At 47.6% G+C, this 24638-nt stretch overlaps 1 protein-coding gene across 3 annotated transcripts in view; it reads right to left on the bottom strand.

Moving 5' to 3' along the window:
• Positions 1-24638, bottom strand: part of LOC138292332 (retinol dehydrogenase 7-like) — a 242577-nt gene that overhangs the window by 59023 nt on the left and 158916 nt on the right. The window lies entirely within an intron of this gene.

Here is a 24638-nt window from a genome sequence, read left to right as displayed (position 1 = left end):
ACTAGCTCTGTTCCTCCGACCACAAACTCAAAACTCTTTTGAAAAGTCAAATTGGACACCTATATTTTCTTTTATGCAAGTTCCTGTAGCTGCAATATTTCTTAAGATGGCTTTGAACTCTTGATTCTGTTTAACTTACTTAGGTCAAATACCTATCTCCAATTCATGATGATTGTAGGAAGTTGGCTCTGTATGTACTATTTCAAAGTAAGAAATAGTGTGCACAGAATCCAAGGGTTCCCCTTAGAGGTAAGATAGTGGCAAAAAGAGATAATTCTAATGCTCTATTTTGTGGTAGTGTGATCCAGCAGTAGGCTTATCAGAGGGTAGTGTTAAGCATTTGTTGTACACAGACAGGCAATAAATGAGGAACACACACTCAAAGACTTACTCCAGGTCAATAGGTTTTTATATAGAAAAATATATTTTCTTAGTTTATTTTAAGAACCACAGGTTCAAGATTTACAAGGAATACTTCAAATGAAAGGTATTTCACTCAGGTATTCTAGGAACTTTGAATAATCACAATATCATGTACAGATTTGACAAAAATGGCAATAAGCTATTTTAAAAGTGGACACTGCAAAAATCAACAGTTCCTTGGGGAGGTAAGTAAAGGTTAAGTTCACAGGTAAGTAAAACACTTATAAGTCTCAAAGTTAGGTCCAAGGTAGCCCACCGTTGGGGGTTCAAGGCAACCCCAAAGTTACCACACCAGCATCTCAGGGCCGGTCAGGTGCAGAGGTCAAAGAGGTGCCCAAAACACATAGGCTTCAATGGGGTATAGGGGTGCCCCGGTTCCAGTCTGCCAGCAGGTAAGTACCCGCGTCCTCGGGGGCAGACCAGGGGGGTTTTGGAGGGCACCGGGGAGGACACAAGCAGGCACAGAGAGTACACCCTCAGCGGCACATGGGCGGCCGGGTGCAGAGTGCAAACAGGCGTTGGGTTTCAGATAGGAAGTGATAGGGAGACCCGGGGGTCTCTTCAATGATGCAGGCAGGCACAGGGGGGTGTTCCTCGGGGTGGCCACCCCCTGGGCTAGGCAGAAAGCCGCTTGGGGGTCGCTCCGGCACTGGAGTTCGGTTCCTTCAGGTCCTGGGGGCTGCGGGTGCAGTGTTGGTTCCAGGCATCGGGTCCCTTGTTACAGGCAGTCGCGGTCAGGGGGAGCCTCTGGATTTCCTCTGCAGGCGTCGCTGTGGGGGCTCATGGGGGTCGTCTCTGGCTACTCACGGGCTCGCAGTCGCTGGGGAGTCCTCCCTGTAGTGTTGGTTTTCCGCAGGTCGAGCCGGGGGTGTCGGGTGCAGAGTGGAAAGTCTCACGCTGACGGTGGGAAACGTGAAGTCTTCAAAGTCGTTTCTTTGTTGCAAGAAAGTTGCAGATTGTTGAACAGGGCCACTGTGTACGGGAGTTTCTTGGTTCTTGGTTGCAGGGCAATCCTTTGAGGCTTCAGAGGTCGCTGGTCCCTGTTAGATGTGTCGCTGTTGCAGTTTTCTTCGTAGTTGGGAGACAGGCCGGTAGGGCTGGGGCCAAAGCAGTTGTCGTCTCCGTCTTCACTGCAAGGCTTCAGGTCAGCAGTCCTTCTTCTTCTTAAGGTTGCATGAATCTGGGGCCGGATGTAGGAAGCATTTTGCATGGTGCAAACAGCGAATTTTGCTGTTTGCGCTATGCAAAACGCACATCGCGATGCTCATTGTCATTTTGCGAGTCGGTAACCAGGTTACCGACTCGCAAAATGGGAATGCGACTCGTAAATAGGAAGGGGTGTTCCCCTTCCTATTTGCGATTCGCATGCCGATGTAGAATTGCTTTGTGACCGCGAACGCGTCGCAAAGCAATTTGCAGTTAGCACCCATTTCAAATGGGTGCTAACCCATTCGCAAAAGGGAAGGGGTCCCTTTGTGAATGGCTCTAAAAAAAAAATTCATGGACCACTGCCTGCTCTGAAAAAATGAAACAAAAACATTTCATTTTTTTGTGTCTATTGCAACTTGTTTTCCTTTAAGGAAAACGGGCTGCAATAAAAAAAATAAAAAAAACTGCTTTATTAAAAAGCAGTCACAGACATGGTGGTCTGCTGTCTCCAGCAGGCCACCATTCCTGTGAGTGCTGCGAATCGGAAGGGGGTCGCAAATTGCGACCCACCTCATTAATATTAATGAGGTGGGTCTTTGCAACCCCCTTCCGATTTGCAGATGGTGTCAGGGACACCATCCTGCATCTGGGTTTGCGACTCGCAATTTGTGAGTCGCAAACCCAAACGTACGTACATCTGGCCCTTAGTTTCCTAGGTTCTGGGGAGCCCCTAAATACTGAATTTAGGGATGTGTTTAGGTCTGGGAGGGAAGTAGCCAATGGCTACTGTCCTGCAGGGTGGCTACACCCTCTTTGTGCCTCCTCCCTGTGGGGAGGGAGGCACAACCCTAATTCTATTGGGGGAATCCTCCATCCACAAGATGGAGGATTTCTAAAAGTAAGGGTCACCTCAGCTCAGGACAAGTTAGGGGCTGTCCTGACTGGTGGGTGACTCCTCCTTGTTTTTCTTATTATCTCCTCCAGCCTTGCCGCCAGAAGTGGGCGCAGTGGCCGGAGGGGCGGGCATCTACAATAGCTGGGATGCCCTGTGGCGCTGTAACAAAGGGGGTGAGCCTTTGAGGCTCACCTCCAGGTGTTACAGTTCCTGCAGGGGGAGGTGAGAAGCACATCCACCGAGTACAGGCTTTGTTCCTGGCCACAGAGTGACAAAGGCACTCTCCCCATGTGGCCAGCAACATGTCTGGTGTGTGGCAGGCTGGCAAAAACTAGTCAGCCTACACTGGAAGTTGGTATGTTTTCAGGGGGCCCCTCTAAGATGCCCTCTGGGTGTATTTTACAATACATTGCACACTGGCATCAGTGTGCATTTATTGTGCTGAGAAGTTTGATACCAAACTTCACCAGTTTTCAGTGTAGCCACTTTGGTACTGTGAAGTTCGTGTTTGACAAACTCCCAGACCATGTACTCTTATGGCTACCCTGCACTTGCAATGTCTAAGGTTTTGCTTAGACACTGTGGGGGCATAGTGCTCATGCACATATGCCCTCACCTGTGGTATAGTGCACCCTGCCTTAGGGCTGTAAGGCCTGCTTACCTATTCCACAGGCAGTGTGAGGTTGTCATGGCACTCTGAGGGGAGTGCCATGTCGACTTAGTCATTTTCTCCCCACCAGCACACACAAGCTGTGAGGCAGTGTGCATGTGCTGAGTGAGGGCCCCCCAGGGGGGCATAACACATGCTGCAGCCCTTAGAGACCTTCCCTGGCATCAGGGTCCTTGGTACCAGGGGTACCAGTTACAAGGGACTTACCTAGGTGCCAGGGTTGTGCCAATTGTGGAGACAAAAGTACAGGTTAGGGAAAGAACACTGGTGCTGGGGCCTGGTTAGCAGGGACCCAGCACACTTTCAAATCATAACTTAGCATCAGCAAAGGCAAAAAGTCAGGAGGTAACCATGCCAAGGAGGCATTTCCTTACACAATCCCCCCCAAACAAAAGAGGATGAGACTAACCTTTCCAAGAGAGTCTTCATTTTCTAAGTGGAAGAACCTGGAAAGGCCATCAGCATTGGCATGTGCAGTCCTAGGTCTGTGTTCCCCTATAAAGTCCAGTCCCTGTAGGGATATGGACCACCTCAACAGTTTAGGGTTTTCTCCTTTCACTTGCATGAGCCATCTGAGAGATCTGTGGTCAGTCTGAACTACAAAGTGAGTACCAAAGAGGTATGGTCTCAGCTTCTTCAGGGACCAGACCACAGCAAAGGCCTCCCTCTCAATGGCACTCCAACGCTGCTCCCTAGGGAGTAACCTCCTGCTAATAAAAGCAACAGGCTGGTCAAGGCCATCATCATTTGTCTGGGACAGGACTGCTCCTATCCCATGTTCAGAGGCATCTGTTTGCACAATGAACTGCTTAGAGTAATCTGGAGCTGTTAGAACTGGTGCTGTGCACATAGCTTGTTTCATGGTGTCAAAGGCCTGTTCGCACTCTATAGTCCAGTTTACATTCTTGGGCATTTTCTTGGAGGTAAGTTCTGTGAGGTGTGTCACTATGGATCCATATCCCTTCACAAACCTCCTATAGTAGCCAGTCAAGCCAAGAAATGCCCTGACTTGAGCCTGGATTTTTGGAGCTACCCAGTCCAGAATAGTCTGGATCTTGGGTCGGAGTGGCTGAACTTGGCTGCCACCTACAAGGTGTCCCAAGTAAACCACAGTACCCTGCCCTATCTGACATTTAGATGCCTTGATAGAGAGGCCTGCTGCTTGCAGGGCCTGCAAAACCTTCTTCAGGTGGACCAGGTGATCCTGCCAGCTGGAGCTAAAGACAGCAATATCTTCAAGATAAGTTGCACTATAGGACTCCAAGCCAGCAACGACTTGATTCACCAACCTTTGGAAGGTGGCAGGGGCATTCTTTAAGCCAAAGGGCATCACAGTAAACTGGTAGTGCCCATCAGGTGTAGAGAAAGCTGTTTTCTCTTTTGCTCCTGGTACCATTCTTATTTGCCAGTACCCTGCTGTTAAGTCAAAGGTACTCAAGTATTTGGCAGCACCCAATTTATCAATTAACTCATCTGCTCTTGGAATGGGATGGGCATCTGTCTTGGTGACAGAATTAAGCCCTCTGTAGTCCACACAGGATCTCATCTCTCTCTTGCCATCTTTTGTGTGAAGTTTGGGGACTAAGACCACTGGGCTAGCCCAGGGGCTGTCAGAGTGCTCAATCACCCCCAGTTCCAGCATCTTGTGGACTTCCACTTTGATGCTTTCCTTAACTTGATCAGCCTGTCTAACAATGTTGTTTTTGACAGACATGCTCTCCCCTGTGTCCACATCATGGGTACACAGGTTTGTCTGACCAGGGGTTAGGAAAAAGAGCTCAGCAAACTGTTGGAGGACTTGCCTGCAGTCAGCCTGCTGTTGGCCAGAGAGGGTGTCTGAGTAGACCACTCCATCTACTGAGCAATCTTTAGAGTCAGAGGAGAGGAGATCAGGGAGAGGTTCACTCTCAGTTTCCTGGTCCTCATCTGTAACCATTAACATGTTTACATCTGCCCTGTCAGAAAAGAGTTTTAGGCAGTTCACATGGATCACCCCTTTTGGGGGTCCTGCTAGTGCCTAGGTCTACCAAGTAGGTGACCTGACTCTTTCTTTCTAGCACTGGGTAAGGCCCACTCCATCTGTCCTGAAGTGCCCTGGGAGCCACAGGCTCCAGAACCCAGAATTTCTGCCCTGGCTGAAACGCAACCATAGCAGCCTTTTGGTCATACCACATCTTCTGGAGTTGTTGGCTGGCCTCAAGGTTTTTGCTTGCCTTTTCCATGTACTCTGCCATCCTTGAACGTAGGCCTAGTACATAGTCCACTATATCTTGCTTAAGCTCATGAAGAGGCCTCTCCCAGCCTTCTTTCACAAGAGCTAGTGGTCCCCTAACAGGATGACCAAACAGAAGTTCAAAGGGGGAAAACCCTACTCCCTTCTGAGGCACCTCTCAGTAGGCGAAAAGCAGGCATGGCAAGAGGACATCCCATCTCCTCTTGAGCTTTTCAGGGAGCCCCATGATCATGCCCTTCAATGTCTTGTTAAACCTTTCAACAGGACCATTAGTTTGTGGAGGGTATGGTGTGGTGAATTTGTAAGTCACCCCACACTCATTCCACATGTGTTTTAGGTAAGCTGACATGAAGTTGGTATCTCTGTCAAAAACCACCTCCTTAGGAAATCCCACTCTGGTAAAGATACCAATGAGTGCTTTGGCTACTGCAGGGGTAGTAGTGGACCTAAGGGGCATTGCTTCAGGGTACCTAGTAGCATGATCCACTACTACTAGGATATGCTGATTCCCTAAGGCTGTGGCAGGTTCAAGTGGACCCACTATGTCCACTCCCACTCTTTCAAAGGGGACCCCCACCACTTGAAGTGGAATGAGGGGGGCCTTTGGATGGCCACCTGTCTTACTGCTGGCTTGACAGGTGGCACAGGAGGCACAAAACTCCTTTACTTTCTGGGACATATTGGGCCAATAGAAATGGTTGACTAACCTCTCCCATGTCTTGGTTTGTCCCAAATGCCCAGCAAGTGGAATGTCTTAAGCTAAGGTCAGAATGAACTCCCTAAACTCCTGAGGCACTACCACTCTCCTAGTGGCACCAGGTTTTGGATCTCTTGCTTCAGTGTAAATGAGTCCATCTTCCCAATAGACCCTATGGGTCCCACTGACATTTCCTTTTGTTTCCTCAGCAGCTTGCTGCCTAAGGCCTTCAAGAGAGGGACAGGTTTCTTGCCCCTTGCACAGTTGTTCCCTTGTGGGTCCCCCTGGGCCAAAGAGTTCAACCTGATAAGGTTCCAACTTCATAGGCTCAGTTCCCTCAGGGGATAGAAATTCTTCCTGAGAAGAGAGGCTCTTTTTCTTTTTCTGTGCTGAAGCTGGTTCCCCAGTATTCTTTCCTTTTCTCTTGGAGGGTTGGGCCATTATCCCAGACTCCAACACCACTTTTTCACCCTGAGCCTTGCGCTGTGCCCTTGTCTTGACACACACCAGTTCAGGGATGCCCATCATGGCTGCATGGGTTTTGAGTTCTACCTCAGCCCATGCTGAGGACTCCAGATCATTTCCAAGCAAACAGTCTATTGGGATAGCAGAGGAGACTACCACCAGTTTCAGGCCAGTGACCCCTCCCCATTCTAAAGTTACCATAGCCATGGGATGTACTTTAGTCTGATTGTCAGTGTTGGTGACTGGATAATTTTGTCCAGTCAGATATTGTCCCGGGGAAACCAGTTTGTCTGTCACCATTGTGACACTGGCACCTGTACCCCTTCAGGGCTTCTACTCTAGTCCCATTAATAAAGAGTTGCTGCCTGTATTTTTGCATATTAGGGGGCCAGGCAGCAAGTGTGGCTAGGTCCACCCCACCCTCAGAGACTAATGTAGCTTCAGTGTGGACCCTGATTTGCTCTGGGCACACTGTTGATCCCACATGGAGACTGGCTACTCCAGTGCTAACTGGAGTAGTAGTAGAAGTGGAACCTTTCTTGGGACAGGCCTTGTCTCCAGTTTGGTGTCCCTGCTGATTACAGCTATGACACCAGGCCTTTTTGGGATCAAAGTTTTTACCCTTGTACCCAAATGAGGATTGTGAAGAGGCTTTGGACCCATCCTCCTGTGCAGGTTTTTGGGGCCCTATAGAAGACTCTACTTTTTCCCTTGGATGTCTCAACACTCTCCCCTGGGGAGTCTTTGTGACCCCTTTCTTTTGGTCACCCCCTGTGGAAGTCTTGGTCACCCTAGTCTTGACCCAATGGTCTGCCTTCTTTCCTAATTCTTGGGGAGAAATTGGACCTAGGTCTACCAGATGCTGATGCAGTTTATCATTGAAACAATTACTTAAAAGGTGTTCCTTCATAAACAAATTATACAGCCCTTCATAATCATTTACACCACTGCTATTAATCCAACCATCCAGTGTTTTGACTGAGAAGTCAACAAAATCAACCCAGGTTTGGCTCAAGGATTTTTGAGCCCCCCTGAACCTAATCCTGTACTCCTCAGTTGAGAATCCAAAGCCCTCAATCATGGTAGCCTTCATGAGGTCATAGGATTCTGCATCTGTTCCAGAGAGTGTGAGGAGTCTATCCCTACACTTTCCAGTGAACATTTCCCAAAGGAGAGCACCCCAGTTAGATTTGTTTACTTTCCTGGTTGTACAAGCCCTCTCAAAAGCTGTGAACCATTTGGTGATATCCTCACCATCTTTGTATTTTGTTACAATCCCTTTGAGGATTTTTAGCATGTCAGTATTTTCTCTGACCCTTTTTAAGCTGCTGCCACCATTGATGGGAGCTAAATCCATCTTTTGTCTTTCCCTTTCTATGGCTAGGAGCTGTCTCTCTAAAGCCTATCTTTTGGCCATCCTGGCTAACAGGAGGTCATCTTCATTGAGGCTGCCCTCAATGCTTCCAGAGTTGCTGGACTCCCCTGTGGGAGAAGCAGCATCTCTGACTATCACTTGTGGAGTCAGGGTTTGAGAAACCCTGGTCTCCCTAACTAGGACAGGAGGGGGGAAATTATCCTCCTGGTCACTAGCTTCCCCCTCTGTAAGGTTGTCCTCAGAGGGGTGGTCTCTAGCCAACTCTGCCAAAAGCTCCTGGAGCTGTACTTTGGTAGGGTTTGATCCAGTTTTTATCTTTTTTATTTTACAGAGAGTCCTTAACTCTGACATCCTAAGATGCAGGTAAGGGGTGAGGTTGAGTTCCACCACCATCTCATCTGTACTAGACATTATTTCTCTAAAAGTTGGGATACTTTTTAAGAATCTTAAACTATCTCTAGAACTTAATCTAAACTTTTACAAAACATTTAAACTCCAAAAGAAATGCCAACAGGGACTAACACAAGGCCCTAGCAGGACTTTTAAATTTTTTGAAAAATAGCTGAAATTTCAAAAATCAGTTTCTAATGACAATTTTTGGAATTTAGGCGTGTGATCAGGTATTGGCTGAGTAGTCCAGCAAATGCAAAGTCTTGTACCCCACCGCTGATCCACCAATGTAGGAAGTTGGCTCTCTATATACTATTTCAAAGTAAGAAACAGTGTGCACAGAGTCCAAGGGTTCCCCTTAGAGGTAAGATAGTGGCAAAAAGAGATAATTCTAATGCTCTGTTTTGTGGTAGTGTGGTCGAGCAGTAGGCTTATCAGAGGGTAGTGTTAAGCATTTGTTGTACACAGACAGGCAATAAATGAGGAACACACACTCAAAGACTTACTCCAGGCCAATAGGTTTTTATATAGAAAAATATATTTTCTTAGTTTATTTTAAGAACCACCGGTTCAAGATTTACAAGGAATACTTCAAATGAAAGGTATTTCACTCAGGTATTCTAGGAACTTTGAATAATCACAATATCATGTACAGTTTGGACAAAAATGGCAATAAGCTATTTTAAAAGTGGACACAGTGCAAAAATCAACAGTTCCTGGGGGAGGTAAGTAAAGGTTAAGTTCACAGGTAAGTAAAACACTTACAAGTCTCAAAGTTGGGTCCAAGGTAACCCACCGTTGGGGGCTCAAGGCAACCCCAAAGTTACCACACCAGCATCTCAGGGCCGGTCAGGTGCAGAGGTCAAAGAGGTGCCCAAAAAACATAGGCTTCAATGGGGTATAGGGGTGCCCCGGTTCCAGTCTGCCACCAGGTAAGTACCCGCGTCCTCGGGGGGCAGACCAGTAGGGTTTTGTAGGGCACCGGGGGGACACAAGCAGGCACAGAGAGTACACCCTCAGCGGCACAGGTGCGGCCGGGTGCAGAGTGCAAACAGGCGTCGGGTTTCATATAGGAAGTAATGGGGAGACCCGGGGGGCTCTTCAACGATGCCGGCAGGCACAAGGGGGGCTCCTCGGGGTAGCCACCACCTGGGCTAGGCAGAGGGTCGCCTGGGGGTCGCTCCCGCACTGGAGTTCGGTTCCTTCAGGTCCTGGGGGCTGCAGGTGCAGTGTTGGTTCCAGGCGTCGGGTCCCTTGTTACAGGCAGTCGCGGTCAGGGGGAGCCTCTGGATTTCCTCTGCAGGCGTCGCTGTGGGGGCTCAGGGGGGGTCGTCTCTGGCTTCTCACGGGCTCGCAGTCACCGGGGAGTCCTCCCTGTAGTGTTGGTTTTCCGCAGGTCGAGCTGGGGGCGTCGGGTGCAGAGTGGAAAGTCTCACGCTTCCGACGGGAAACGTGAAGTCTTCAAAGTTGTTTCTTTGTTGCAAGAAAGTTGCAGATTGTTCAACAGGGCTGCTGTTCACAGGAGTTCCTTGGTCCTTGGTTGCAGGGCAGTCCTCTAAGGCTTCAGAGGTCGCTGGCCCCTGTTGGATGCGTCGCTGTTGCAGTTTTCTTCGAAGTTGGGAGACAGGCTGGTAGGGCTGGGGTCAAAGCAATTGTCGTCTCCGTCTTCACTGCAGTGCTTCAGGTCAGCAGTCCTTCTCCTTCTTAAGGTTGCAGGAATCTAGTTTCCTAGGTTCTGGGGAGCCCCTAAATACTGAATTTAGGGGTGTGTTTAGGTCTGGGAGGGATGTAGCCAATGGCTACTGTCCTGGAGGGTGGCTACACCCTCTTTGTGCCTCCTCCCTGTGGGGAGGGGGGCACATCCCTAATTCTATTGGGGGAATCCTCCATCCACAAGATGGAGAATTTCTAAAAGTAAGGGTCACCTCAGCTCAGGACACCTTAGGGGCTGTCCTGACTGGTGGTTGACTCCTCATTGTTTTTCTAATTATCTCCTCCAGCCTTGCCGCCAAAAGTGGGGGCAGCGGCCGGAAGGGCGGGCATCTCCACTAGCTGGGATGCCCTGTGGGGATGTAACAAAGGGGGTGAGCCTTTGAGGCTCACCACCAGGTGTTACAGTTCCTGCAGGGGGAGGTGAGAAGCACCTCCACCCAGTAAGGCTTTGTTCCTGGCCACAGAGTGACAAAGGCACTCTCCCCATGTGGCCAGCAACATGTCTAGAGTGTGGCAAGCTGGCAAAAACTATTCAGCCTACACTGGAAGTGGGGTATGTTTTCAGGGGGCATCTCTAAGGGCTGTAAGGCCTGCTAGAGGGGTGACTTACCTATGCCACAGGAAGTGTGAGGTTGGCATGGCACTCTGAGGGGAGTGCCATGTCGACTTAGTCATTTTCTCCCCACCAGCACACACAAGCTGTGAGGCAGTGTGCATGTGCTGAGTGAGGGGTCCCAGGGTGGCATAAGACATGCTGCAGCCCCTAGAGACCTTCCCTGGCATCAGCGCCCTTGGTACCAGGGGTACCAGTTACAAGGGACTTACCTAGGTGCCAGGGTTGTGCCAATTGTGGAAACAAAAGTACAGTTTAGGTAAACAACACTGGTGCTGGGGTCTGGTTAGCAGGGTCCCAGCACACTTTCAAATCATAACTTAGCATCAGCAAAGGCAAAATGTCAGGGGGTAACCATGCCAAGGAGGCATTTCCTTACAATGATGTACACAGCAACATGCTCAAAGGTCCATGCATTGGACCAGTGCCGTGTTGTCAGCTGCACATTACTGATTACAACAAAACAAAGAAAAGGTTATTTTGTTTTTGCTCCCAACCTTCACACCATCTCTATTCATCAGAGACTTGCTTACTAGTCCACAGCTGCTACTGAAAGGTAGAAGGCTTGGTTTAACAATTGCAGACCTTGTGGTCTAGACTAAAGGGTCAGTGGGGCATTTTCACCACTATTAAACTAGTAGGTCCTCCCTAAAATCAACCAAATCTGAAGAAAAAACTTTAAGTCTAGTAAGGGATGAAAACTGTTATCCTTTTTGCACTTGGCTGTGTATTGGCAACACCTTATTGGGCAAAGGGAAGGGTGGATATTTTTCACATGTATCCACAGGATATTAAAACATCACCAGGATCCTCCTGAGCACAAATGACCACTTTCTTCTCTCAGCAATTTAAATGTTACCTAATCTTCTAAAAAAGTAATATTTTTTCTTGATTTGTTCTATAAATGCTCCTAAAAAGCAGAATGGTTACATGAAACTTTCTTTGCCACTACCAACATTGACTGAGGTTCAATCTGAGAACAGAAAAGCTGAATACAAAACAAAGGCTAGGAACACCACAGCAATCCATAGAGCACAGCACATGAATCTTCCATCCTCCAGCTCTTTTGATTGGAACATGGAATCACAATTCCACTTCCAAAGGATACAGAATCACGTCTCACATGTGAAAATGCATAGGGTGAGCCAAAAAGGAAAATGATACAGAACCGCTTCCAAACTGCCAGTACTTTAATGGGGCCAAGAACAGGTTAATCACATAGTCCCAAAATCTGCGGAACCATTGCAGAAATCATTTTTAGAGCCTACTGCCTTTTACTGTGCAGTACATCAACTAGCTCACAACCACCACACCATACCATACCAAGGGGCCAAGAATGCAATGCTTCTTTTGCCCTGGAATGCATGCCAAACCATAATGACTCCAAAGGTGTCCATATTGCCAAAAACGAAATCTATGCTATAGCCCAAAAGCTCAAGTTCAACCTCCACTGTTTAAACCAGTTTCATTACATAGACTGTTCCAGAGTTGAGTTGCTCTGACCATAAAGGCTCGACTGCCCTGTCTCAGTTTACTAAATTTTGCCATGTAAATTAGATTTGTGGTGGTTGACCAAAGGCATCTCCATGGGACATACCTCTTTAGTTTACTTGGTTAAGGCAGGAGGCCTTTTCCCTGAAGTGTCTTAAAACAGTACACAAACGTTTCAATGCTCTGCTTTATAGGGAGCAAGTGAAGTTCCTTCATTGCACTGGAGGCAAATGATCTCCTAGGCCTATCCAATACCAATTTTGCTACAGAAGCCTGAACTCAGTATAGTCTCTTTAGCAAGTATTCTGGTATTCCAAGTAACAGTGCGTTAAAATAGTCAAGCTTACTTAGAATCACATTTCACACAATCAATTTTTTCACCTGTGGTGGCAATATTGGTAGGAGTTTTCTTAAGCATTGGAGCAGTGCAAAGCAAGTCCCTGCTATTTTATTTACATGACTCTCCAGAGATAACTTCTTGCCAAAGAAGGTTCTTAAGTTACCGGCCGTTTCTTATTGTTTTAGTTAGGATTCTTTAGCCAGTGGCCAGAAATCCAAAGGGAGTTTCATAGGGAGTTTTGTAGCTGGACCGCACAGGCACTCGGTTGTATGCCCATTGCAATTCAGTGAGTTGCTGACTAGACAGTTGAATGTATCATACATACAGTTGTGAAAACAGACCAGTGTGTCTGGCTTATTGCTTTCATTCGATAAGCTCAATTGATTATTGTCTGCATTATTCACCAAGCTGATGTTATGGCACTTGATGAGAGTTAGGAGGGGCATCATATGGATGTTGAAAAGGATTGGACTATGGGCCGATCCTTGTGGTACTCCATGCTTGATGATTTTATAGTCAGAGCAATATGTAGACAGCGAGACTGCCTTGCAGAGATCTGATGGTTAGGAGTCCACCCAACTCAACACTGCCCCATCAGTCCCAATCCTACCTAGTCTTGTCAATAATGTCTTATGGTTCACCATATCAAAAGTGGCTGATAGATCGAGGAATATCTATACCGCTGACTGGCCGCTGTCCACCCTTATTTGAAGTTCATCCATAGCTATCATTAAAGCAGATTCAGTACTATGTCTGGCTCTGAATCTGAACTGCTCTTCCTTCAGGAGTTTTTGATCTTCCACGTGATGAAAAAATAATTTACTCACAAATCAGGTTCCATATTGGCCTATAATTGCTAAAGACCAAATGATCGGTGGAAGATTTTTTCAACAGGGGTAACTGTGGCCTTTTTCCAAACCCTTGAAACCATACCAGTTTCCGAAGATTGGTTGCATATTTTTAGCATTAATGGGAACAGTTAGTCTCCAAGATTTTTCCATATTATATGTACTAGTGGAGAAGAAAAAGGGCCTCATTACCAGTGTGGCAGTCCGATGACTCCCACACTCACATTGACGGTCAGACCGCCTCACTCCGGGCAGTCCAACTGCCCAATTATGACCCTGGTGGGTGGACTTGCAGGGTACCGCCGTCTCCACCAGGAAAATTGTTCCCAACAGCAGTCTTGGTTGTAATCAGCCAGGTCACAGCAGAACTCAGTGCCGTCTGGCTGATTGCAACCTTGTTCTCTGCAAGCCTTTTCATGGCGGTTTCCCCTGACAGTTTCCCCACCATGAAAAGGCTGGCAGAGAACAAGTGCCGGGGGCCCCCGGCCCAGCACCATCAGAATGTGCACTGTCTGCTTTTCAGACAGTGTGCATTCCAAGAGTGCTGGTCGGCTCCCTCCGTGCTATGAGATAGCCCTTGGCTCATTTAAGGGAGCCGAGTGCTATCGCGTAGCACAGCGGGAATGCTCTAGTTCAATGTTTCCACCAGTCAGCCTGGTCAGGCAGGTGGAAACATTGTAATGGGGGGGAATGCCACCGCCACGGTGGTGGCCTCCTCCCGGTGAGTTTGGCAGTCCCACGTTGGGACCGCTAAACTCGTAATCAGCCCCTAAGGCTCCAAAACTTTCATCAATCATGGATTCAAAAGAATCTAAAGTTCTGATGTGGCTGGCACAGGGATCTGTGGGTCCAATACTTGTTATTTGTTGAGGGGTCTTTATCTCTTCAATAATTTTTTTTTTATTATCAAATAGGTCTGAAAGATTGTCACATAGCCTGTGAGGGTTTATTACTTGCTTCATGTAATCTGGGTTTGTTAGCTCATGCATAGTATCAAAGACCTTTTAGTGCCATTAGGGGCATTGAGAATTGCATTTGTAAAGTAATTGGAGTTTGCCTTATTAATCTCCTTATACTCATTAAGAGCATTTTTTAAGTGTCTTTTGTCCTCATCGAAGCAGGGCCTACACCATTGTGTTTCCAATTACTTGGAGGCTTGCTTGGATGTTTTTAAAGCAGTGTTATTCTATGGAGCTGAACGTCTGCGATAGATTTTCAAATTTATTCAGGGTTTTTTTGACAAATGTTTCATCAATATTATTCACTAGATCCTCGTTCTTATCATCTACTGTTGTATGGCAATTGCATAAGGATGCTAGATCGAACAGTTTCCCTTTTAATGATTGGTGTAGTTTGTGCAAAGCACTTCCTTGTCTGATTATAGTCAATTCATTATACTGGACATTTAGGGGGTCATTCTGACCCATCGGTCTTAGACCGCCGGTGCCAGGGTCGGCGGGAGCACCGCCGACAGGCTGGCGGTGCCCCGCAGGGCATTCTGACCGCGGCGGTAAAGCCGCGGTCAGACCGGCAACACTGGCGGTCTCCCGCCAGTGTCCCGCCGCCCTATTGAATCCTCCAAGGCGGTGCAGCTAGCTGTGCCGCCGAGGGGATTCCGACCCCCCCTACCGCCATCCAGTTCCCGGCGGTCCGCCCGCCGGGAACCGGATGGCGGTAGGGGGGGTCGCGGGGCCCCTGGGGGCCCCTGCAGTGCCCATGCCACTGGCATGGGCACTGCAGGGGCCCCCGTAAGAGGGCCCCTACAAGTATTTCACTGTCTGCTTGGCAGACAGTGAAATACGCGACGGGTGCAACAGCACCCGTCGCACCTTCCCACTCCGCCGGCTCGATTACGAGCCGGCATCCTCGTGGGAAGGGAGTTTTTCCCTGGGCTGGCGGGCGGTCTTTTGGCGACCGCCCGCCAGCCCAGGGAAAAACTTAGAATACCCTCCGCGGTCTTTCGACCGCGGAGCGATATTTCGGAGGGGGAAGTCTGGCGGGCGGCAGACTTAGAATGACCCCCTTAGTGCCATATGTATGAACACATTTTCCCATAGACACAGAATGGGTAAAACCCTTTGGTACATCTAGCCCTTAGTTCCTTCACATTAATGTGGAAGGCCACTAGCGCCTGATCAGTCCATATATAAGGGTATAATATTCTCCACTACTATTAAAGCTTCTGGGGAGAAGATGAGATGCAAGGTGTGACCACCTTGGTGGGTGGAGTCATGCACTTACTGCTGTAGCTCTAATGTTTCAAAGAAGCCTTGAAGTTCCTTAGAAGGGAATGATTGATCCCCCTCTGCCCACATATTAATATCTCCCAAAATTAAAAAATTGGAGTGGGTTAGGGCTAAATTGGAAATAAGTTCGAGGATACCAGAGAAGACACATCCTTTTCCAGATTTTAATGTGAAACCCATTACGTTGGGGCCTATCAATTCATCCAGGGCAAGGGTGGTGAAGTTTAATTTTTCCTTAAAGACTGTATCCACTCCTCCTTTCATGTTTTCTCGAAGCCTGTGTAATATTACAGACCTCGCCCAGGTCATAATTGAATCATGGGAAATCTGAGTTTCTCTTACAAAAGGTATTAGAAATTAATATTGTAGGAGGCTGGCCTAGTTTGTAGTGGGTACCAGGTGCAGTTATCCCTTATTAGTGAAATGTAGTCTGTGTCTAGCAGCTAGGCTGTCTAGAGGTAGCTTGTAGCAGAGGAGCCACGGCTAAACTAGGAGACATGCAAATCTCTTGCAATACCACTGTAGTCACACAGTACTCACACACATGAAAGAAAATACTCAGTATTACAAAAATAAAGGTATTTTATTTTGGTGACACAAATGCCAAATATACCTTAGAGACTATACTCCCTTAGGAGGTAAGTAATATACACAATATATACACTAGTATCCAAAAACAGGTAAGTACACAGTCAGAGAACAGTGCAAATAGTGAAATTCACAGTAGGTTGCAATGGGCCTAGGCGGAACACAAACCATATACTAAAATAGTACTAAAGTCGGTTTCCCACCTATGCAAGTGTAGTGTGTAGAGGGCCACAGGGAGTGTAAGAAAATTCCAAAGGTAACTAATAGAGCCCACCCCAGAGCCCAGGAAGGCAGGAGTAAATCACAGTAAGTTTCCTGAAACACACAAGAAGTCGTGCTAGAAGAGTATGCAAGAACCAGAAGAGACTGCAATACACTAACTGGACCTGGACCTGGACCTGAAGACCTGTGGAAGAAGGGGACCAAGTCCAAGAAGCACTGAAGAGTCCAGGGAGAACAGGAGCCCCTGCTAACCCGGATGAAGGTGCAAAAGAAGAACCACTGATGAGAAGGCAAAGTCAGCTATGCACCCAAGAAGACAGATGCGAGTTCCTGGTTAGTGCAGAAGATGTCCTACGCCGGATGGATGATTGCAGTCTGGTTTGCGTTGCTGGATTACGCCAACAAGCATTGGCACATGCAAAACTCGGAGTTAGCAGAAGATGGCACTGCCGCCGGAGAACCACTCCGGAAGCTGTGCATCACAGGATGGAGTGCTGGGGGCCTAAGCTGTGCTATGCACGAAGAGCTTCTTGGAAGTTGGCACACAAGCCTTGGCAACTGCAAGTCCTGGGGTGCACGGGGGTACCGTCTTGCGTCGGGAGGCAAGGTCTTACCTCCACCAAAGTTGGACAGTTGGACGTCGAGGTCATTTTAGTCCACCACCTGTGTTGCTGGGTCCAAGCTCGTCATCTGGAGGGGGGACCCACACCACCAGTTGTCGCTGCAGAGAGGTGCCTGCTGAAGCAGGGAAGTGACTCCGTCACTCCACAGGAGATTCCTTCGGTGCAGGTTGAAGACAGGCTGTCCTCAGCAGATGCCCAACCTGGAAAACCGCTGCAGTTGCTGGCAGGAGCTGAAGTTACAATGTTGCAGAAGTTGTCTTTGTTGCAATTTGCAGAATTACTGGAGGGTTCAGCTGCGGTTCCGTTGGTAGAAGATGAAGTAAAAGATGCTGGGGATTCCTGCTGGAGTCTTGCAATCCGAATCTGAAGAAACACCCACAGGAGAGACCATAAATATCCCTGTAAAGGGGGATTGGTCACCTAACCACGTAAGCACCTATCAGGGGAGGGCTCTGACATCACCTACTGGCATTGGCCACTCAGATGCCCCCAAGTGCCCCACCACCTTGGAATACAAGATGACAAAACCCAGGAACACTCTGTAGGTGCTCTAGGCACCACCCTTGGGGTGCTGATGGACAGGGGAGTGGTCACTCCCCTTTCCTTTGTCCAGTTCCGTGCCAAAGCAGGGACTGGGGGTCCCTGATCCGGTGTAGACTGGATTATGCAAGGAGGGCACCATCTGTGCCCTTCAAAGCATTTCCAAAGGCTCTGGGAGGCTGCCCCTCCCATGCCTGTAACACCTATTTCCAAAGGGAGAGGGTGTAACACCACTCTCCCAAAGGAAATCCTTTGTTCTGCCTTCCTGGGCTTGAGCTCCTCAAGCAAGAGGAGCACAGAAGCCAGTCTGTGAGGTGGCAGCAGCTGGGGCGGCCTGGAAAACCTCAGAAGGCTAGTATGGCAGTACTGGGGGTCCACTATGGAGCCCCCAGAGTGCATGGCATTGTGCAACCAATACTAGAATCAGTACTGGGGTACAATTCCCAGTTGTTAGACACCTTACATGGCAATATCCGGAGTTACCATTGAGCAGCTGGACATAGGTTCAGTGCACAAGTAAAATTGCATCCCCACACTCACGAAGTCCAGGAAAATGGCCATGGATGACGTGGGGGCACCTCTGCTAGTGCAGGGGTGCCCTCACACACAGGTACTTTGCACCTAGCCTTCAGGGTTGGAAGGCCAGACATATAGGTGACTTATAAGTGATCTGGTAAGGGGAAAAATGGCTGTGAAATGGTGCGTGCACCATTTCACACAGGCTGCAATGGCAGTCCTGTAGAAGCCTTTGTATGGGCTCCCTATGGGTGGCAAAAGTAATGCTGCAGCCCATAGTGATTCCCTGGAACCCCAGTATCCTGGGTACCTAAGTATCGTATACTAGGGACTTATAAGGGGGCACCAGTATGCCAATTTGGAGTGAAATACTGGGTTACCAGTATGTAGTAACAAATTTGGGAACAGAGGGAGCATAAGCACTGGGGTCCTGGTTAGCAGGACTCCGGTGACACAGTCAAGCATACTGACAAAAACAGTGAAACATACTGACAATTAGGCCCCCAACCATAAGCACAGGGGTCCTGGCTAGCAGGATCCCAGTGACACAGTCAAACACACTGACAAACAGGTAAAAAAATGGGGGTAACAATGCTAGAAAGAGGCTACTTTCTCGGAAATATTAGAAATTAGAAATGAATATTAGGAATTAGAAATTAATATTAGTAATTAGTATTACAAATGTTGAAAAAACAACAACAGCAAGGAGGTGATCACCACGTTCTCGGCAGGCTTTATGAGCATGTCATTTAGAAAAGGAGAATTCCATAAAACTTTGAAAGATGCGCGGTAACACCCCTCATAAAAATACCTACTTTGGATCCAAAGAAGCTGACAAATTACAGACCAATTTGGAACTGTTTTTTCAGTCAGCTACAACTTAGGATCAACCAGTGCTTAATTTGAGACAGTGGTTTCTGGTGGGGGTCCACCAGCACTCTTTTTTGGGGGCCAGCACTTATTTCTGTAAATTAGATATTTACCAAGTGGAAGAGAGGGAAAAACACATACAGGAAGAGGAAAACAGCATAACTGACACAAAGGGAGAAAGAAGCAACCTGAAAGAGTGATATAAACAGGCAGGGAGTCCCTGGTAGTGGTTTAAAGAATTATGAGGTGGATGTAAGACTATGCTATGTAGGTATTTGGCGTGCCGACATTTTATTGCACTGGCCGTGGGCTTGTGAGCAGAGTCCAGACACTTACTCTATTACAAATTAAGTTCTGGGTGCAACACCTACCTTTGTCAGCTCCGCCTAAAGTTCTAAAGCTTACAGCGTGTAAAAGCCTAACACTGTATGAATCCTTGTTGATGATGATACAGAAGGTTGTATGATGGAACCACGCATGCGGCAACCATGCATGCCTGAACAACGCGGTCGGAACAACGACCACATTTCCAAGCATGCCTTTACCACGCATGCCTTTACAACAATTTTTCATTGTAAAGGCATGCAAAGGCATGTGTGGAAACGGCATGCGTGGTTGTCGCATGCCACCCCCCAACCTAAAAACAGAAGTACCCTGACCCCCCACCCTTAAAAACTACCCCGATAACCCCCACCCTGAGCCCTAAAACTGACCCCCACCCCAAAAATAAAACAACCCAACCCTTAAAAACAAAATTACCCCAACCCCCACCTTTAAAAACTACCCCAATACCCCCACCCACCCTGAGCCATAAAACCGACCACACCCCAAAAATAAGACAACCCAACCCCTAAAAACAAATTTACCCTGAACCTCCCCCACCCTGCACCTAAAAACTGAAGTACCCCGACCCCTCACCTTTAAAAACTACCCTGACACCCCCACCCACCCGGAGCCCTAAAACCGACCCCCACCCTCCAAAAATAAAACTACCCAACCCATAAAAACAAAATTAACCCGACCCCCTCACCCCGCCCCTAAAAACCCAACCCCCAGCCTGCCATGAATACAAAATTACCCCAACCCCCCACCCACACCCCTAAAAACCCGACCTCCCCACCCGCCCTAAATACAAAATTACACCAACCCTTCACCCCTAAAAACCCGCCCGCTGTCCTAAATACAAAATCACCTGACCCCTCACCCCTAATAACCCATCCCCCACCGCCCTAATTACAAAATTACCCCAACCCCGCCCCTAAACACCCAACCCCCACCTGCCCTGAATACAATATTATCCCAACCCCCGGCCCTTAAAAACATGCCCCTCCCACCTGCCCTGAATACAAAATTACCCCAATTACGCCTCTAAAATTCGGACCCTCCCCACTCACCCCAAATACAAAAAACCTGCCCCAGACCTAAATACAAAATTACCCGACCCCCCCACCCCTAATAACCCACCCGCACTAAATACAAAATTACCCCAACCCCCACCCCTAAAAACCTGACCCCCCCACCCACCCTAAATACAAAATCACCCCAACCCCCCGCCCCTAAAAACCCAACCCCCCCAAATTAAAAATTACCTCGAACCTCCACCCTGCCCTAAAAACCATAGAACCGACCCATGCCCCTTAAAAAATAAACTAACCTAACCACCCCAGTGCTTAATTTGTGCTTGTTGTTTCCGGTGCTGAGCACCAGCACTTATTTTTGCGGGCTGGGGTTTATTCTTCTGCCTCAAGCATTTGCTGCGAGCACAAGACACATATGGGAAAGATGGAGGAAGGGGAAAGTGAAAAAGTGTCACAAAGGGTGAAAGTAGAAAGTTGCAGGATGAGCTGAAGGGACAGGAAGGGACTGTAAATGGATTAAAGAGGCCCAAGATGGCTTCAGGATTACGCTGCCTCAGTATTACGTGTTCCCACATTTAATTGCAGCAGCCGCATGTTTAAGAGGTGGGCTTTGAGCACCGGCACCTTGTTATTCACAAATTAAGCACTGAACCACCCCAACCCCTTCACCCTCCGCCCCCACCCTTAAAAACTACCCCAACATTGCCCCAGCCCCACATACCTGACCGGCGCCTCTCCCGATGGATCTCTCTTTTTCTCGCCTTAACCACGAATGTGCGTTGCTCAGGACATGCATGGTTAAGGCAAAGAAAAAGGCCTGCGTGGTTCAGGCAGGCGTTGTTCCGATTCTTTCCCGATACAGAAGGCTCTAAGAAACACAAGGACAAGCACCTGGGAAGGTGGCTAGTGAAAGAATTTCTTCATTTGGCTTTCTCTTTAAGGAAAAGCACTGCCCTACATCTAGTATCCGGCAAACTGTAAACTCCATGGCTGCTGCCTATGTACTTAAAAATAACAAATAGATCAGAGAGATCAAAGCCCTGCAAGATCCTAATCTTTAAAGCAGCAGTATTACCTAATAAGAACACTACAGTCTCTGAAGCTAAAGTCCTGCACGACAGGAAAATGAAAGGGAAGGCAGGATAGTGGCCACTACAGTTCTGCGCACCCAGATTTAGCCCAGGTTGTAGAGACGTCCCTCTGTGGTTCTGTGCTTCTTCTAGCAAAGGACTTCAAGTCTCAATACCACTGGTGGATGTTCCAAAATGATTCTTTTTTACCCCAAGCAGAGGGCTAGACTCTGCTGGAATGTGGGTATATATTAAGTTTACCCTCACATACACTGGAGGATGAGTACTGTATATTTGTTTGGTTAAGGGAAGATTGGCCTTCTTTACCAGTGTTTCACAGTCTGGGGATATGGGTCCTTTTAGCGGAACCCCAGGGGGATGTGTTTACTGATCTCTTAACCTCTTAGCTTCTGGGCCTTCCCACCCACCAGTGCTGAGCCCTTTTTTTGGCTATTTGGGGTAGTTCGCGCTTAGGCCTTCATAACTTTTGTCCACATAAGCTATCCACGCCAAATTTGCGTCCTTATTTTCCAACATCCTAGGGATTCTAATGGTACCCAGGTTTTGTGGTTCCCCCTGGAGGAGACCAAGAAATTAGCCAAAATACAGTAAAAATTTCGTTTTTTCAAAAAAATGGGAAAAAAGGGCTGCCGAAGAAGGCTTGTGTTTTTTTTCCCTGAAAATGGCATCAACTTAGGGTTTCTGGTGCTAAAATCACCATCTTCCCACCTTTCAGGAACGGGCAGACTTGAATCAGAATAACACATTTTTCAACACAATTTTGGCATTTTACGGGGGAATACCCCATTTTTACTATTTTTGGTGCTTTCATCCTCCTTCCAGTTAGTGACAGGAATGGGTGTGAAACCAATGCTGGATCCCGGAAAGCTAAACATTTCTGAAAAGTAGACACAATTCTGAATTCAGCAAGAGGTCATTTGTGTAGATCCTACAAGGTTTTCCTACGGAAAATAACAGCTGAAATAAACAAATATTGAAAGTGAGCTGAAAAAAACAGCCACTCTTCCGGTTGCGAGGATATATATTCATCAAGATCCCAAGGTACCCAGAGCCAATAAATGAGGTGCACCTTGCAATGGGTTTTCATTCTATAACGGGTATACAGCAATTCATTTGCTGAAATATAAAGAGTGAAAAATAGGTATCAAGAAAACCTTTGTATTTCCAAAATGGGCATAAGATAAGGTGTTGAGAAGCAGTGGTTATTTGCACATCTCTGAATTCCGGGGTGCCCATACTAGCATGTGAATTTCAGGCCATTTCTCAAATAGACGTCTTTTTTACACACTGTCTTACATTTGGAAGGAAAAATGGAAAGAAAGACAAGGGGCAATAACACTTGTTTTGCTATTCTGTGTTCCCCCAAGTCTCCTGATAAAAATGATACCTCACTTGCGTGGGTAGGCCTAATGCTCGCAACAGGAAACGCAACATGGACACATCACATTTTTACATTGAAATCTGACGTGTTTTTTGCAAAGTGCCTAGCTGTAGATTTTGGCCTCTAGCTCAGCAGGCACCTAGGGAAACCTACCACACCTGTGTATTTTTGAAAACTAGAGACCTAGGGGAATCCAAGATGGGGTGACTTGTGGGGCTCTGACCAGGTTCTGTTACCAAGAATCCTTTGCAAACCTCACAATTTTGCAAAAAAAAACACATTTTCCTCACATTTTGGTGACAGAAGGTCCTGGAATCTGAAAGGAGCCACAAATTTCCTTCCACCCAGTTTCCCCCAAGTCTCCTGATAAAATTGATACCTCACTTGTGTGGGGAGGCCTAGCGCCCGCGACAGGAAATGCCCCAAAACACAACGTGGACACATCCAATTTTTTGACAGAAAACAGAGGTGTTTTTTGCAGAGTGCCTACCTGTAGATTTTGGCCTCTAGCTCAGCCGGCACCTATGGAAACCTACCAAATCTGTGCATTTTTGAAAACTAGAGACCTAGGGGAATCCAAGATGGGGTGACTTGTGGGGCTCTATACAGGTTCTGTTACCCAGAATCCTTTGCAAACCTCAAAATTTGGCTAAAAAAACAAATTTTCATCACATTTCGGTGACAGAAAGTTCTGGAATCTGAGAGGAGCCACAAATTTCCTTCCACCCAGCGTTCCCCCAAGTCTCCCGATAAAATTGATACCTCACTTGTGTAGGTAGGCCTAGCGCCTGCGACAGGAAATGCCCCAAAACACAACGTGAACGCATCCCATTTTTCGACAGAAAACGGTCAATGTTGGTCCTTACATGATGCAGCTGTTGACCCTGGGGTGATCCATTCCTGACGCAGGCACTAGGTGTAGGCACTCAAGTGGGGTAGTGTTTTTATCAGGACAGGTGAGGAATCACTTGGTGGTAGGAATTTTGTGGATCCCAGCATATTCCTGTAGTTTGTGTGACAGAAATGCGAGAAAAATTGAGTTTTTATTCAACATTTCAGCTTTGCAGGGTATTCTGGGTAAGAAAACTTTGGGGAATCCACAGAAGTCACACCTCCCCTGAATGTCTAGTTTCCAGAAATGTTTGGGGTTAGTGTGTTTCTCTATATGGCCACCGAACCCAGGACCAAAAACACAGGTGCCTGCCTTACAAAACCAGTTTGTTTTGTGATAGATAATTTTGATGTCTCCACAATACGATTTGGGCGGTGGAATTTGGGGCTGAACTAAATTGAGGAGCTCCCAAGAGAGCACTCTCTCTCTCTGCTTGCCGCCGCATTGACCTGCTCTCTGGGTTGGGCTAACCCACTATCACCCCGTTGCACAGACTGTGCTTGCGAAGGGACAGCAGGACTGTCCTCATCACCTCCCTCATAATTTACTGGAAGAGGAGTTATCGAATGGGACTCCTCCGACTGAAAAATCACTCCCAGAGTCTGCGCCATTGTCCTATCCCTCAGATGCTGTCTCAGTATCTGATGTCGCAGTCTCTGATCCTATGTCAGAGCTGTCCTCTATAACCCGAGTGACGGCAGCAATCATCCATCAAGATGCCATCTCTGCTATTGGCTAATCTGTTGCTCTAAAACACTAGCCTACGTAGACAGTCACAAAATCGATGGTGTGTGTGAGATATGTGCAACAGTAGAGGCCACCTTACCTGCGCTTCTTCCCTCAATCAGCACGTTCTTTCAAGACGCTCAAAAAACACCTTGTCACATACCATTCGTCACAGTTTTTAGCACCTCCTGCGCCCAGTCCAACAATCATTACTGGTGCTCCCACTCCCTCCTCCTCGGATTCCCTCATTAGCACCCAGCAAAAGTGCCCTTCATCTCTACAT

The sequence above is a fragment of the Pleurodeles waltl genome, chromosome 4_2, assembly GCF_031143425.1.
Source record: "Pleurodeles waltl isolate 20211129_DDA chromosome 4_2, aPleWal1.hap1.20221129, whole genome shotgun sequence".
Classification (NCBI taxonomy): domain Eukaryota; kingdom Metazoa; phylum Chordata; class Amphibia; order Caudata; family Salamandridae; genus Pleurodeles; species Pleurodeles waltl.
The sequence above is the reverse complement of the archived record's forward strand: the minus strand, read 5'-3'. Positions and strand labels throughout refer to the sequence as shown.